General features: G+C 44.8%; 1 protein-coding gene across 21 annotated transcripts in view; it reads left to right on the forward strand.

Annotated features, from left to right (window-relative positions):
- The first annotated feature begins 310 nt into the window (after positions 1–310).
- The window catches only part of ATXN1 (ataxin 1), a 224,454-nt gene continuing 211,406 nt past the window's right edge, over positions 311–13,358 (forward strand). For 12 of the 21 annotated variants that reach the window (XR_003991124.1, XR_003991126.1, XR_003991127.1 and 9 more), the window contains exons 1-2: positions 1,884–2,401; positions 7,714–7,834. The gene's annotated coding sequence lies outside the window, so the exon portion shown is untranslated. The other 9 variants (XM_030483986.1, XM_030484059.1, XM_030483958.1 and 6 more) reach the window with 8 other exon arrangements.

A 13,358-nucleotide genomic window follows, 5' to 3' on the forward strand; every position in this document is an offset into this window, starting at 1 on the left:
TTGTATGCAAGCATAGTAGTCCACTATCATTTTGGCTATATTCCAACAATTCATTGCTTCCATAATTTGTTTTATTTCTGTTTCTCTAAATTGTACCTGGCTTGGTAATTTGATGTTTTGTCTTTTCTTCTAAGACTTGAAGACCAGACTGAGCCAGTCCAGAAGGAGGATATTTTCTCAGGTCTCCAGTTTACATCCATGCTTGTTATTTGCCCACCACTGCAGTTTATGGCACTGCAGGAACCTGTGTTGAGAGGAGTAAGAGAGTAACAGGCTGATGCTGGAGCGCCAGGGAAGCGGCGTAAGTTGCCTCAGTTGGGGGGTAATTTGTGAGAGGCTCACAGTGGCCTGCATACAGCTGGGAGAGATGCGAGGGGATCTTTGATGAAATGCATGCTAAAGAATCCAGAGGGAGTTAGTACCCAAACATGCGTGGTTCAGCCCTGCCTGTCTTGTAGTTCAGTGACGGTATGAGTCAGAGCCTCTTTGGACTGAATGAAGTGGAAGGTACTTTCTACAAAGCAACTCAAGCATATGCCAAGGATCCGGATAAATAAAACTAATTCAGAAAAAGGGAGTGGGATGCAGGCTCTTGCTCTAAATCACTTCACAGTTCTCTACAGTGAAATGCAATATGGCATCTTAAATAAAATCACCCTCTTCTGACTCTTGCAGAGGCTGCTTCAGAGCATTCCCTGGCTTCCAGCACAGTTTTATTTCCTCCCTTAGAGAGACAGACCAGCCTTGACTGAGCAACTGATTTTCACGCATCCTTTAAACCCGCTTTCCCTGCCATTTCTGAAGGACAGCACGCTTCGCTAGCTGTCTCTCTCTCCCCCCTCACCCCCCTCCTCAAACAATATAGGTTGGGGTTGGGTTTATTTTTTTTTTTTCCCTTCCTCAGCTCATTTCTTTCCGCCTGCAAAGTGCTTTGAGATCCCCGCGACGGAGCCTGCCACAGGAGCGGGGACTTCTCTGGAGCAGTGGCGTGCGCCGGGATTAATCCCGCCGTGGCGAGCCAGCCTGGCCTTGGAAGTGTTACGAGGAGAAGGAGGAGGTAAGTGTCGAGGCGAGGCGACCCGGGCCCGCTGCCGCCGTTCCCCCGGGCAGCGTGCGGCGGCGGCCCCGCAAAGGGTTAAGGCCGCCTTGGCCCGGCGGTGCCGTGCGTATGCAATAATCTGTGTGGCTCTCTTGGCCGCCAGCCAGAGTGTTGCCTTGCCTCCTCCTCCTCCTCCCTTCCCCCCCCCCCCCCTTTTTGCATGAAGTAGGATCCTTGAGCTGTTGCAGAGGCAGCCAACTGCTCCATATTTGGCTTCTATTACCCATTTACATGCTGGAGAGCGGAGAGGGAGCGAGCGCTGTACCGCAGACATCATTTCTACTACGGTGGTGGAGACATCCCGGACCTGTGTCACTGCAGGGGGAAGGAAAAAAACCAAACAAACAAAAAAGCAGACCCAAGCCCCGTGATCAGCTAGGAAGACATTTGTGTGCGAGTCTCTCTTTGACCCCCACCCCCCCCGCCAACCCCACCTCCACTGACACTTTACAGTAAGTGGCTTTTTCTTCCTCCTCTGCTTTCTGCCTCCCCCCCACCCGCCTTCCCCCGGCTTCTTCCCTTGTTTAGACTGCAAGCCGCCGGCGATTTCCAGCTGGAAAAACAGGGGGCCGGGGGGGAGGGGACCGCACTGCCCACCCCGCCGCGGGGCTACATCCCGCCTCGCCGCGGCCGCTCCCGGCCCACCACGGCCCGGCCCGGAGGCGCCGCAGCCGCGGGCCCAGCCCCGGCCCCGGGAGCGAGGGGGGTGGCGGCCGCGAAATGGCCGAGGGAGGGAGCGGGGATGCGGGGACACGGTGCGCCCCGCCGCGGGAGGGAGCGGGGGCCGGGCGGTGGGCCCGAGGCGGCGCCGCGGGCTGAGCCGCTCGTACAGCCCTGCCCGCCGCTTCTCCCCTCCGGCTTCCTCCTTCCTCACCACCCCACACCGCTTTCGCCCCCCCTCCCCTCGGGCCGGGCGGGGTGTGTGTGGCCGCGGGGACGGTGGACATTTTGCTAGGCGCGGCGGCCTCGGGGTGTGTGGGACTGCGGGTGCGGTGTCCGTGCGTGTGCGTGTTGTGTGGCGACACGGGCTGTGTGTGTGTGTGCGCGGTGCGGGGGGGCCGTGCGGTGCGTGTGCGCCGGGCGGGCCCGGCGGGGCGCAGCGCAGCGCGGGGCCGGGTGCCGGCAGGGCCGGTCGCCGCCGCACGGCGTATGTAGTACGGGGCTGGGCGGCTGCCGGAGGGTGAATGAAGCGAGGAGGAGGCGGCGGCGGCGGAGGAGGAGGCGGCGCTGGGGCTGGGATGTGCCCGGCAGCGGCCCCGCTCCGCTTCACTCAGGGCCCAGGCCGGCTGCAGACGCCACCCGGTACTGGCGGCCGGGGGAGCGGGGCGGGAGGGACGGGACGGGGCGGCAGGGGCGCGGGGTGGTGGTGGTGGTGGGGCACCGGGAGTCCGGCCGGCGGCGGCTTGAAGTGGCGGCGGGGAGCGGGGCCGGGGCTCCCCCCACTGCCGCCGCCCCGGGGCTCTGCTCGGCGTCGCCGGCGGCCGCTGCTCTCCTGCTGCTCACCTACCGCCTTCCCCCGCTGCCCCGGGGTTGGCTTGGGCCGGGCTGGGTGGCTGGGTTGCGGGGGCTTGGGGGTTTCGTGTTTGTTTGGGGTTTTTCTTACCTAAGGCATCGTAATTTACCGGCAGAAAACAAATAAATGACCCCTCGTACATTTGTGGGTGCCAGATCCGTTAATGTCAATCCTGAGAATATTAAAGTCTAAATTAAAGCATGCGGGAAAACGTTAGCTCCTACTGTAATAGTAATAGCGGTGATAATAAAATGACAGAATTGGGAGCGATTTACATGTTATTGAAGAGGAGGAATTACTGAAGAGTAATAATAGAAAAGAAAACAAGTCGGAAGCCTGTTATATAATGCGCTGTGTAGACAACGAGAGCGACGGGCTATTTTTATTTTGTTTACCGTATGCTGTGTAATAGGGACTCCTCCGAGCAGCATCTCTCCCCGGTGAGCCCAAACTCCAGATAGAATTAGGGGAAAAATTTTAAGCATTCCTGTTGTGCCCGGGCAAAGAAATCCGGGTTTGTAAAACCTTCCTCCTTACAAATGCTTTCTTTGTACGGATCGGCAAGGGTGCAGGTAGATGACCTTTGCCGGGGACCTTTTACCTTTCATATGGTAAAGAAATTCATATTTTTGCAGAGCAGGTTACACTTTAACCTTTAATGCTCACGGTTATGTATTTTACGCAGCAGTGGTTACTTTACGTGTCAGCTGTGGTCAGGCATAGTGAGTTACTCTGCTTACACACCGAGAAGTCAAGGACTTTTAATTTCAGTTTCGAATGAAGCCTTCCCCTAAAGGAAAATCCCGGCTTTGCGTTAATCTATTTCTGTTCGGGTGATGGAGACGGTTCAGTTTTGTGATATGGAGCAAGGGTTATGAATGAGGGAGAGGAAGATTGAGAATGGCCGGGGAAAATATTACGCTGTGGTTATTTTTGCGATGCTGCGAGATAATAGTAAGTTGTAATTGCACGTTACTGCACCTAATTTGTTCATAAAACTGGCATGGTATTTTACAGGCAGCAGGTTGATTTGTATTTTAAAGAGGTGGCTGTGATCTCTTTACTTTTTACATAAGGCAGAGGTCGATAGATTTTCCTCCGCGCTTGCCTGTCTGTCTGTCTCTCTCGTCATGTAGCGACATGTCAGCAGTGTAGGCTTTCAGCGCGCTTACTCCAGCCCTGATCAGTCATGTAATTAGATCAGGCTGCCATGGTAACAGACGGTATTCACCGTATTCACCGTCCAGTCAGGTGTGTGTACGGCTGGCGGGCTACCCACCGGGCTACCTCCAGCCCTGCGTGTGCCCTGTTGAGCCATGTCAGTGGTGTGCAGCCAGCACAGCCAGCGCCTCGGGCTTGCCGAAAATTGAAGGATGCTGGTGGTGGTTTCCGAATGGCTGAACTTCTGAGAAAGGGTGTTCTTTGCCTGCTGTAGTGTCAGGCAGATGGGACGGTGCATGGCACGCTTAGCAGGTTATAGCCGAATTGTCAGTTCCACTTGAATTTATTATTAGCAAGTTAACAAAGGTGTGGTACTTTGTAAAATATGCTTTTGGCTTATAAAAGCTTGCATAAAAGTTTCTTCAGTTTTCCTTTTTTTTTTTTTCTTTTGCTGACAGGTTTAACTGTTTGGTGGCTGTTTGTGAGATTGTGATAGTTGCCATTCATATTTTAGGCTGCAGCCTTGTTACTCTGCACTCACGTACTGCACTTTACACCTCCTGGCCAGTAAAATGAAAGTCGATGATACCTAATATCACTATTGTCAGTTAGGTTTGTTAGGCTTCTTCATAGTTCTTAGCAAGGTCTAGGCCCTTCTGTGTTTTAGGTGAAAGCTGACTTCAGTTTCTCTTGGTAAAAAACTGAGTATATACACTATTAAAACAAATGTTCTCCTCAGCATATGCTTTGTTTCCAATGTTGGCATTTCTTTTGCCTTTTTTTTTTTTTTTCATTTGTGCTCATCAAAATATTATATCCATAGAGCAGGAGGCTTTCTGCCACAAAGTTTATAGTACCTTGAAAGAATATGCAATCTAATTAGCTTAGAACTGCATATTGATCTTAAAAACGTATTTAATCGAGCAATGCATATTCGTCCTCATTCTCAGTGTTTGGACATCACTCTTTTAAGCCGCTTTTCCACAAACGTAGGTAAAATTTTTTAAGGGCACCAAATTTGGCACTCTGCTCTAGTGTCATAAATCTGGAGCGACTCCAGGGGACGGGATTGTGAGCCACTTACATGGGTGTATATCTAGAATAACTCCTTTTATTGGACTTAATCCAGGCATGTAGTAGAGTAACGGAGCTCAGAAAGTGATCTGCCGCGAATCAGTTATTTTTTCTATATCTTTTTGCGGGGAAAAAGCACTGTGGGCTTAAATAGGATTTTTGCTTGATTAAAGAGCCACATTAAGCGTCTGCCGAAGTGGTTAACACCCGTATTCCAGTCACTAATCTTGTGTGCACTTACACTAATATTGAACTTGGCCCAGAGGATTTCATGTCTCGATGATGAGAAATCATCAGCACCCACAGCTCCTGAGCATTTGTAGTACCAGGCTGGAACATAATGCAAGCCAGAAATATCTCAGTAAAATAGATATTTTAATCGTGCTGATGGTAAAGCACAGGAGCTGGAGGAGGCAATGAGAAATGCCTGTCGGTGGTTCAGCTCTTGCAGTGCCAGGCAGCTGGCAGTCTCGGGGTCAGTGTGATGAGTTTGCAGGTCTCAGCCTGCCTTCCGAGCAGGGGGGGTTCTCCTCGCAGGGGCGAGCGGACAGGGAGTGAATTCATGGGCAGTTTCCTACACCCGAAATGCAGCTTTTCAGCGCCTCGATGAACTCGCCCTTCTGGTTAGGAGAGAATATCCTCTGCTCTGTGTGGCCGCCTCCGTTTTGGGCCTCTGTACCGAGGAGGTGGCTTGAAATAGAAGAGCATGTTAGGAGGGCTCACTGGAGAGAGTGGAATAATCGCACGCAGGACAACTCTTCTAGAGTGAGCCTTTGTGTGCCGCATGCTGCTTATACATATTTTATTGTAAGACAAATTACCTGTGTGACTAAGAGCATTAGAAAGTAATTATTTTCAGAAAGGCCATGTATACATAGTTAAAAGACTTTCTGGAAGTAAACAGTGCAACTTTTCTCCCTTGCCCTTCTGGCCTGATTGAATTTATTTAGAAAGGTTGAAAAAACTAGTCTTGTTTTAAAAGAGATCTGGAATTTCACTTAGCAAAAATTTTTATGTAATAGATCCAGTGGCCTAGTTTCCTGTTAATTAAGAAAATAGACACTTAAATGCAGTCACCTGAAAAGCAACTAAGGATTTGAACATTAGAATTTAAAAAGAATCGTTTTGCTAACATAGGTAGTAAAACAAAATCAAGGCCTAATTTTGCCCTTGCTGAAGTTCAGCAGCACATCTTAGTAGATGGCAGTCAGGATTACCATTGTCATTGCTCATACAGTTTGCTGCTTTTGTTGTGGTGTGCTAATTGAAGGGGAAATGCAATAAAGAAGCAAGGCAGGCTGAAAAGGAAACGTGTGTCGGAATTGCATAGATGGTCTGAAGCACTGGCTGGCTGCAAACCTACTCCAGCGTGTGAGGCAGCTCACGCTGATGCCGCTTGAGAGAAGTCGGGCTCTGTGACAGCCTTAGCTAAGCGTGCAGGCTGTGAATGATGGGGCTGCTGTGGAGGACCGATCAGGTACAGTGTGTACAATTCACAGGGTGCAGATAACAGATGTAGTCGTAGGTCTCTTCTGAGACTTCCGTAACCAACTCTGCTTTAACAAATAAAGGTATAATTAGCACGGGAAACAGAAGTATGACAGGCTTGGCACAGGTAAATATTTCATCGCAAAGAAATGTTGTGCTATATTCCAGTCGCTTCAGTAGCCTGAGCTTTACGTACTGAAAATCCTGACCTCATCCTTTCATTTTACTTTTGTGCAAGACTCTTTAAGTGCAATAACTAAATAAATAAAAAGGTATTTGGACACAGGCACTTTATTTGGAGACTTGTTCAGTGGTTCACGTTCCTTATATAAAGAAATTGAAGATTTTTACTTGGGTTTGGCTGAGCTGATGCATGACTAATGTTTTAAAATATAAGAAACTTTGCAAACTCCTGACTTTTGCAAAAAGACAAAAAACAGATCGATGACCGTGATTCCTTTTTGATCTCAGTGCCTGTGTTGAGAATGTAATGCTTGATAGGTTTTGGGGTTTTTTTCCTTCAAAACTGTGGTCTGAGGTGGTTGTACAACACATGCAAATCTGTGTGTGTACATTGGTCCCAGTCTGCAAAGTGACTTTAGTACATGGCCCAGTGAGGGTTTTGCTGAATGAGGATTCATTAAAGAACCTATCTAGAGTTAAGTATATGTGTAAATCCTTCCATAAATAGGAATGAGTAAGTATGTTCATAAAATGAAACAACAAAAATGAGGGAGAAATGGTCCCACTAAATCCTTTTATTGTCCCAAGAGTGATAAAAATATTTGGTGAGGTTCCAAGTGAAAAACAAAAATGTATTTTGTTTAATATATGATGTCAGCAGAAATTCAGTGCTGGATCTTCATTATTTTACTGAGCATAAATACAGAAATAGAAGAAAAAACTCACATTGATAGAGTTTTGTTTATATTATTCGGGAATTTGCAGTCATATGCATCGACTCTTAGCATGCCATCATTAATAGTGCACACGGTAATGTCACATTCCCCAAGCTGATTATTTTTCACCTAATAGTAGTATTTGCAACAGTATGTTCTCTGGATGATGCTCCTCCTCAAATAAAATATGTTCTGTTGGCAGTGAAGACAGTCATCTCAACTCGCTTATGATTCTTCACCTCATTAAGATCACATTTAGGAAAAGAGCACTCAGTTTGAATAAATGGGCTCTGCTCTCTACTGTATGTGCTCTGTTTGCAGGATTAAATGTATAGTTTATTTGTGCTTGAGTAATAGCAAAAGCAGTCTCTCTCAGTCTTCATTGGAATGTCTTAGCATGTTGTAAATTGTTTGACTCTTAACTGTGGTTTTGTTTCTTTTTGCTTTGGTTTCCATCTTCTGAACTCCTGGATCAACAGTCACATCGCAGACCAAGCCGCATGGGCAAGCAATACAAGCTGTGAATTTATTCTTGACCCCTGTAGGACAGTGACCACCTTCATTTTTGTCTTCACCATACAGATATGCACTGCCAATAAGGTGAGAATATGATGCTTTTTATTTCCTCTATCAAGTGTACGCTGTCTGCTCTGGGCTTTCATCAGCGTGTACCCCTTACCTGTGTTTGCACGATTACCAACCCGTGATATGTTTGTATTTCCCTTGCCTGGCAGTAGAGGTCCTTGAGAAACTCTCGTCAGAAAAATTCCATTAACTCTGGTGATTCAGTTCGGTGACTTACAGGACAGTGGGTTCCAGATGAGTGGTTTTATGCTCACCTCGGGTCAGAGCATATTCAGTTACTAAAATACGATAGTATGAATGGAAAAGTTTACAGGCTTTGCTTTTGTTGTAAAATGCCACACATAAAACCGTATAAACTACACTCTTACGAATGTTTTCAGTGATTCTTGTTGCTTGCAGCCTGCTTGACTCTTCCAGTGCCCCGAGTTTCTCCTGACCACTAAACTTTGTCCTGTTCCCAGGATAACTAATCACTACTGACTTGCCTGGGTATCTTTTACTCTGGTTTGAGCAATGTTTTCAATTGTTCTGATTTTTTTTACTCCCCCCTTGAAATGCTTTAGCCAGACAGGAGGTAATAATGCACATATATCAGTCTGCTCTCCTTCTTCTCTCTCTCTCCTTCCCATATGGTTGTGGAGAATACCTTGAAAAAAACAAGTATCAAGGCTCAATGATCATACTGCCAATAAAAAGAACATAAATTTTTATTTTATTTCTTTAATCTGATTGTCATTAAGCCAGCCTGGTTTTTTTGGACTTGTTATATGATTTTTGAGTGCTTGGGATTGGCAATACTGCTAATGCTTAAAAAAAAAAAGATAAAGGGTTGTAAGAAAATTGCCTATGTCTTTTAAATAAAAGAAAATTAAATGTAGTGGTTACTTGCAGAAAATCAAAGGATTTTTTTTTTCTATTTACAACCAGAAAACCTAATTAGCATAGCGTTCTATTTATGAGAGGCTGATCAGAAAGTCTCCGCTGCAGAATAACTTTTTAGTGTATACAGCATATCATAGAGAAATATGCAGCACATAATTTGCATTTTATCGTGGCTGCGGGGAAGGGTGCTGTGCTTTAAAGGGAAGTTGTCTAAGCAAGTAGTTACATGCAAAGACATGCCTGTTACGGTTTACAAATGAGCTTGAATGATGGGGGTGGATAGTAACCACTATATCTCTTTGGAGCAATAACAATTTCTTGAGACTGAAAAACCAGACAAAGTGCCCGTGCGCTGACACATTTCTTCCTTCTGTTGTGGAAGAAAACTGACTTAGTAGCAGCTATTGACTTGGGAGATGGAATAGAAGGAAGCTTTTTGTTAGGACATCATTTCCACAAGACATTTAATTTTATTTTTTTTTTTCTCCAGAATTAGCTTGGGTAGTATGAAATTGTGTTTATTTGCAGAAACGATTACTCCAGGAAAGGCTTGTATTTCTTGATTAGAAGGAGTAATTGTTTATAATGTACTGATCAAATCCTATGAATAATCAGATTGTGTTAGCCACAATGTATTGCTAAGTCACCTCCAATATTTTAGCATCTGGCATTTCCTGCAATTGCATGAGAGATAGTATATTGGATATTAAGCAAACATTCTGGATAAAAAAATACAACCTAGTTAAGTCTGGTGCAGAGGCATGACAGGAATATAGTACTATGCTCCTTTTTTTCTGTACCAGTACAGCTTGAACTGTAGTGTTGTATCCGTGGACCTTAGATCAGATTTAGTTTTGCTTCTTTTCTTGTTATTGGACGTTTTAGTCACTGTGTTTGAGGTACTTGTGTGGCCTCATTAGTTAGTTCTCATTTTCCCTAGGGAACAATCAAAATCAGGCCCACTGTGTAGCTAGATAAGTGAAATAAAAGTTACTGGGTAGAGACTGCCTGCTTACAAACGTTCTCTCTGTCACTGGATGTAACAGGCAGGGAGATCACAGTAGTAACACGTGAAAGAAACATGACCCGTTGCCGTGCAGGGAGCAGCCACAGATAGGTTTCACAGCTCAAGATAGAGCATCGCATGATAAGACCCATTGTGTTTCTGGCTTTTGCATTTGTTTCGGGGTGAAGGTGGCGGCAGCCCCACTCTGTTTTAGGCACACCTGAGTTATTACCACGGAGTTTGTCAGGGGGACCAAACATAGGCTATGCTTGAATGTATCCAAAATGAGATCTCAGAAACCCTACTTAAAGCCTAATGGGCCTGCGTGTGCATTCATGGCTTTATTCACTTGAGGAATCGTGTGGCTTCAGGGAGCAACACCGTTGTGTCTGTGAGCTCCAGGTGTGCTTACCTTTCCAATTCACGCAGTGTTCTTCCAGAGCCTGCTAAAACATCTTGCCTGAATAAGGACACAAGGTATAGTAAAAATAAAAATAAATGGAGGTACACTTTTTTTTTTTAAATCATGATTTGAATTAATTTTAGCCTGCTCTACAAAACAGGAGTTACTGTTATTTGTTCAGAGTATGCACTGCCTCCTTCCACGTAGGCAATCGACTCAATGCTTTCTTTTAACCATTTGTGTTGGGAGGATTTTGCATGAGGCAGTGGACATTTTAACAAGTAAAGAGTTCTTTTTAATCTTTTCCACTGTTGAGTCACTTGATATCTATTAGTCATATTATAGTATCAGATTGAATTTACAACCACAGCCCATTTGTAAGATTTTTATTTTTTTTTTTCTGAATTTTCCATGTGTCTGTACACTACTCAACATGGCTTATTTTGTACATAAGACATAATTTCTGTTACGTGCAGACTTCTGGGACCTGCTCTCTGTAAATGGACAACAGTCTGCCCTTTTAAAATACTTTGTAGTGAACATAAAAAGAGCCAATCTGTCTCTATATTAGTGTGTCCAATGGTGGCTTTTTGACTGCCATATCAGTGTCGTTATGTCCAGTGTATCATAGCTGGTTTTATTTCTTCCCTCTTGTACTGTTTCTGAAGGCCTACAATGGCTGTAGGACTAAAAGAAGGTGGCTGATGGAGATACTGTGTTAAAAGCACAAGTGGAATAGAGATGTGAACTAGGTATAATTGGATAGTAATTAGAAATAATACTTTTAAAATTGTTTGTTTTGTGTGTAACTCAAAGGTAAATTAAATGAAGCAATACAAGAGCAGACTGACACCTTAGAAAGGAGGCCTTGTGGTCCCCTCAGCCCTACCCCATCACCTCAGCTGTGACCTTTTACATTTCTCTCTATTCCTTCATCAGATACTGAAGGTCTGATGTCTGACTGATTGAAAGTTTTGTAACGCCTTCTGAAGTGTAAATGGAGTTGGGTGTAGTGATCTGTCTACTTAAAAACACAAGGCTCACATTCATAATGTGATATAAGCCATGACTTGAGGTTTGATTCACCTTCCAACTTCTGTTTCAAAAAGGCGTATCTGCAGATGGAATAAAAGACTTGTTATCCCACATGCTGCGACTTGTTAGCATTACTTTAAAGTGTGGGCATTCGGATGTTAGCGTAAGTATTAGAGGGATGGATCACTTCTATGTGCTGAGGGCTGAAAGGGCTGAGATGACTAGATGTGATGTGCAGTTGTGTATAAGCCTCAGCATCTGTGTGTGCCTTCCTCCTGCCCTCTCCTTTGGCTGTGTGTGTTGGGCAGGACATGCTGGTGGGTTTTGCCATGCCTTGATACCAGGGGTGTGCTTTTGGGTGAAAGTTAGATCCAGTGACAGCATTTGAATTTGAATGTGGTGGCTGAGGGGGTTTTGGCAGTGAGGTACTGTGGTGGAGGCAAACCATCCTTTGGTAAGTTTGATAATTCTTTATTTTATGATCAGTTGCTTAGCAGTGATCAACCCATTTTGGCCCTAGCTGTAAACCTGACTTAAGGATTTATTGAGTTACTCTTTGCTCTCTAAAAAGGACAAATGCTGAAGTGTTTCTCACTCATATTGCAGTGTGGTTGTGACTGTTGGCACATTTTTGTTTGTCAGGTACCCACTCGTGAAGGCCTCTGTAGTTTTGTAAATTTAGTATTTCTGTGAGGCCAGCTACTTGAAAGAAAGTCAGGCTTTAACAGAAAGTCAGGCTTTAATGGAGAAGGATAATTACAAAAAGGAGGTTTAATCCTCATTTACTGTGCTCAGAAATTTTGTGCTAGTGAATATTTTCTCACTTGTGCGATTTCTTTTCAATGCCATGTGTAGTAGCTGAGTAGAGAGTGATTTTTCAAATTAATATCATAGTAAATGTATTTCTTCTCTTCCCTAGCCTCTGAGCACATGACCTGCCTGGTACTGTCCTGTATTCGTAGCTTTCCCCAAATAGACTGAGAGCAAGTAGATCCAGGATGTTTGAAAATTAACTTGTATGCAAGAGAAAAAAAACCACAACCTCCTAGTAGATTATTACTCTAGAAGAAGTTGTAAGTTTATTCTCCATGTACCACTAGTGGTTAAAAACCCATAGCACTAATCATATGCATTTTTATTTACAGATTAGTAGGCTCTACTCTGACATATGACTAACGGGGAAGCCCCTCCCTTAAACAGTTGTATGTCATCTGCTTCAGCGAACTAATTACTTGGCAATTCCCATTTGATAATTCCCTCTTTATTTTCTGATGAGTTACTTAACAGTGATGAGCTTGTTGAGCAGAATACCGTGCTTAATCTCTGCTTCTGAAACTACAGTGCGGGCCTGGGGATATCATTGTTTTCTAAATGCTGTTTAGCCTTGCCATAGGAACATTGAAACCACGCTAAGACATGTTAACAGTTCACAATCAATGATAAGCTTAATGTGAGTGATGTGCAGTATTAGCCAAAAATTAAAAAAGGGGTTTACGTTACTGTTGCACTGGAGAAAGGATAGTAAATATATAATTTAAAAAAAAAAACAAACCCAAACCAAAACCTAACACAATTTAGACATTAAGAAGCAGAAGCTTGTGTCAGAGATACGTGCTTTATATCGTTCTCCTCTCCACTGAAATAATCAATTGAAAGGAAATCTTATTCTTTAACAAGACCATACTGTTTCTTTTAATACCTGTTTGACAGTTCAGCTGATACTAGTGATTGTTGTGTTGTTTTAATGAGAGATACTTTGTCACTCTCACTTTGTCACTTAACGAGAGATAAATTGTCACTGTGTTTTCTCTACTGTTACCTGTCTTTTTTATTCTTCCCCAATCCCTTTTCACATTCTTTCACTCTAGTGGCCACAGCAACCGTTGTTTCTGGCTGGGGAATGCATTTCCAGTCTCACTGCTAATTACAACATCGCAGTGTTGCTAGAGGGTACCTGAGTTCAGCGGTGCTTAGCTACAGCAGCAGGCAGGGGGATTTATGGGGTGAAGTGGCATCAGCCTTCTCACGGCAGTCCTGGTAAGGTCAAAGTGAGCCTCCTCTACAGCCCAGGACGGGTCTGACCAAGTCAGACGGGTCCTCTTCAGGCCCAGTGCCTCTGAAATTCAACCGTGTGAAACCAGGCTGTTGAATTTGATTAAGATTCTGTTACTAACTTCGGTAGAGGAGGACTTGTGGATCAGCTACAGTCACTT

Source organism: Strigops habroptila, chromosome 1 (genome assembly GCF_004027225.2).
Source record: "Strigops habroptila isolate Jane chromosome 1, bStrHab1.2.pri, whole genome shotgun sequence".
Taxonomy (NCBI): Eukaryota; Metazoa; Chordata; class Aves; order Psittaciformes; family Psittacidae; genus Strigops; species Strigops habroptila.